The sequence below is a fragment of the Leptonychotes weddellii genome, chromosome 7, assembly GCF_054177405.1.
Source record: "Leptonychotes weddellii isolate Sample4059 chromosome 7, ASM5417740v2, whole genome shotgun sequence".
Lineage (NCBI taxonomy): Eukaryota > Metazoa > Chordata > Mammalia > Carnivora > Phocidae > Leptonychotes > Leptonychotes weddellii.
This window is the reverse complement of record NC_138375.1, coordinates 70,787,555-70,791,715: the sequence shown is the minus strand read 5'-3', so window position 1 is coordinate 70,791,715 and position 4,161 is coordinate 70,787,555.

Sequence of the window (4,161 nt, the reverse complement as noted above, 5' to 3'; positions counted from 1 at the left end):
TTGGAGGAAAATTTTCTCTCCCCCTATATTTGAAGTAATAAACACATTATTCTTGGGTATATCCCCTCCAGAACTCAGCACTAAGACAAGTTATGCAAAGCAGAATCAACAAAGCCATTTCTAAAACACAAAACTGTTCTATTTAGTAATGGCATTTGGATTCACACTATGGCTAGTATGAACATCTATGTATGTACTCTTAAGACTTCATACACAATATTTCATGTACACATAATAATTATAAAATATGGCTAATTCTTTAGCAACATATTTATGGGTATGTCTCCAAAGGCAAGGGAAACAAAAGCAAAAATGAACTATTGAGACTACACCAATTAAAAAGCTTTTACACAGTGAAGGAAACCATCAATAAAACAAAGAGGAAACCTACTGAAGGGGAGAAGATATTTGCAAATTATATATCTCATAGGAAGTTTATATCCACAATACATAAATAATTTATACAACTCAACACCAAAATAAAAAAATCTGATTTAAAAATGGGCAGAGCACCTGAATGGACATTTAAGAAAATATATAGATGGCCAATAGACACATGAAAAGATGTTCAACATCACTTTTCATCAGGGACATTCAAACCAAAACCTAGGAGATATTACTTCATACCAGTCCAACTGATTAGCCTCAAAAGGACAAGAAATAACAAGTGGAAAAAGAAAATCCTCCTGCACTATTGGTGGGAATGTAAACTGGTACATCCACTGTTGAAATCAGTATGGAGGTTTCTCAATAAATTAAAAAGAGAACTACCATATGATCCAGTAATTCCCTACTGGGTTTTTACCCAAAGAAAACGAAAACACTAATTCAGAAAGATAGATGCACCCCTATGTTTACTGCAGCATTATTTACAATAGCCAAGATATGGAAGCAACCTAAGTGCCCACCAGACGAATGGACAAAGAAGAATTGGTACACACACACACACACACACACACACACACAAGAATATTACTCATCCATAAAAAAGAATGAGATCTTGCCATCTGCAACAATATGGATGGACCTAGAAGACACCATGCTAAGTGAAATAAGTCAGCGAAGACAAATATCATAGATTTTACTTACATGTGGAATCTAAAAAACAGAACAAATCAACAAACAAGCAAAAAATAAACTCCTAAATACAGAGAACTAACTGGTGGTTGCCAGAGGGGAGATGGATGGGTGAAATAGATAAACGGGATTAAGAAGTGCAAACTTTGAATTATAAAATAAATAAGCTACAGAGATGAAAAGTATAAAATTAAAAAAAAAGTAAGGCTAATTTATGAAAAACCATTGCTTAAAAACCTTTCAGAATGCTAGTAGTAAACTACAAAGGCAAAATGGAAAAGTCAAGAATAATAGGCTGAACTGAAATTTTAGGTAGACATAACTTTTGAGAGAAATATCTGAAAATAAAATATCAACAATATACAGGACAGTGGTAGTTCTAGAGATAGCAAATGTTCTGAATATCAGAAATGAGTATTTCTAAACAGTGCATTTGCTACTACATATTCCCAGAAAACTGAAGTAATTGTTATGTTTGAGCATTATGAAATTCTAAAAGACAAACCCCAAAATACCAAGGACTTCATACTATTCATGTCTCTAGAAGATAAAGAGAAAGGGTTGTTGTTTTTTTTTTGGTTTTGTTGTTGTTGTTGTTGGCTAGGTAGGCATCTTTGCCACATTTGTGAAGAAATCTGAGAATCTAGTCTGTTTTCATATCCCAGGCAGAATTAAAAAATATGAGTATGTGAGATCCAGTCAGTCTTAAATATGGTATTGCACAGCAAGGATAATGAAAGAATATTTAGTGGAGAAATGATGCCATGTGAATATTTTCTTATGATGGCTACTGACAAAATCAAAAACAGACCTTTCCCTTTGCTTATACCTAATTACAATGTCAGACACAGTTCCTTCCTCTTTCATCCCTAGTCAGTGTCATGTTCTTTGTCCCATGAGTAGTTAGGATTAGAATGGTTTGTCCCATTCTAATGGGACATGTTCCCTACATACAAAATAACCCTGAGGGTAAAGCACTTAACTTTCTCCCCCTCCTTATAAAAATTGCTAAGGCAAAAATATTCTATTAAATACTCTATTAAATACTTTGATTTTCAGATATGGTATATTCTCCCTATTGTAGTTGCCCAATAAAATCATCTCTTAACTGTCTGGTGAATTTTGTCTTTGACAGTACCATACATCTCCATCAATAATTTTAAATATATAAAAGAATAATGGCATTTAAATTGAGGCAAGCAACTTAAAGATTGAAAGCAATATGGAGGAAACAGATGAATCTGAAACCCATATTTCATTGTCCATCAGCATTTGACAGAAAATACAAAATTCTACATTAATGCTTTATATGCATGAGAGTTTGAACTATTTCAGAAGATCAACTTCAATGAACGGTGCCTAGAACTATTTCTAGAAATAAATGGAGAATACTTCTGTGTGCAGAAATAAAGAAGTAAAAGACTTACCTTTTCCTGACTGTTATGTAATCTTCAGTTTTCATCTCAAAATAAGTTTATTCTCTACCATCTGCTCTATTTTATTGCTACCATTTTTGAAATATATCTAATAAATAGAAGAGATATGAAATTTACCCAAACTCTCAATATGATGTGGACTCAAAGAAAGTAAGAAAGGGCAGTACTAAATTCAGAATAACGGAATTATTAAATTATTTATAATCTGAACTATATATATGTATTCTGTTTACCTTATTCACTTTGTCTTTTTTCCTTTTTTTGGCAATTTCTGTTTCTTCTCATGTCCCAATAATTGAACCCATATACAATTCTCACAGTTTGTTTTTTGTTTAAAAGATTTTTCTTGTCCTATTGACATCCACAGCCAGGCACCATCTCCATCTTCTTCAGTATTGCTAGGCTTCCCTAATTTTCTCTTAGCTATTGTTTATCTGACAAAATGGAAGGTCATATCATAATTCAAACTTCTATCTTTTGTAATACATGTATAAAGACAATAATGCTTAATTTTTTTTTTTAAGATTTTATTTATTTGACAGAGAGAGATACAGCGAGAGAGGGAACACAAGCAGGGGGAGTGGAAGAGGGAGAAGCAGGCTTCCACGGAGCGGGGAGCCCGATGCGGGGCTCGATCCCAGGACCCTGGGATCATGACCTGAGCTGAAGGCAGATGCTTAACAACTGAGCCACCCAGGCGCCCCAATAATGCTTAAATTTTTAAGCATTTTTCAGAACTGTCCTAGATATAGTCCTTAGATATAGTCCTAGATTTTAAGAGACAAAGGAGAAAGGATAATTAATAATTAAATACAATGTGCTATTGAGGATGGAGCCTGGAGCAGACAAACAGCACTATTGGAAAAAAATCTGTGGAAACCTGAATCAAGTCTGGAGTTTAGTTGATAATAGTACACAAATGTTGGTTCTCAGTTTTAATAAATATATAATTATATACAATTTTAACACTGGCAAAAATCTAGATGAAGGGCATATCTTTACAAATTTTCTGTAAATCTACAATTACTACAAAATACAAAATTAAAACCAGAAAACAATAGTATAGAAGTACCTACCATATTCTTCTTCAAGCCATCCTCCATGAATGTACCTTCTCTTGAGAGACTGCCTGAAAATCCTGGTTATGCTCATTGGGAGGGTTTTCATTTGTATTCAGTGATCTCTCTCAATGCTCCCAAACCTGGAGATCAAAGAAATATGTATCTATCTTCTCTGCTCTGATCATCACTCTGGTTGAGGGTTGTGCTCTTGGCCCACCTTCCCCATTCTGGGTAGCTTTCAGTCCCCCTCTCTCAGGAGCTGTGCTCAGAATCTAGCCCAGTCTTGGGCTCCATGCTCAGAGGGAAGTCTGCTTAGATAGTCTCTCCCTCTGCCCCTCCCCACTTGCTCTAGCACTCTCTCTCTCTCTCTAAAATAAATAAATCTTTAAAAAATAAAAATAAAATAAAAGCAATTATTAAATAATGATGAAAATTAAATATTAACTATTGGTTATTTGATGGAGTTGGTATTCTTCACTTTCCTTAACTAATGCTAAATCTGCATTTACAACCCTCCCCTGAAAAGACATAATTCATGCTGTAAAAGTTTGCTAATAAATAGCTAGGCTCCAGGGAAGACACTTCCC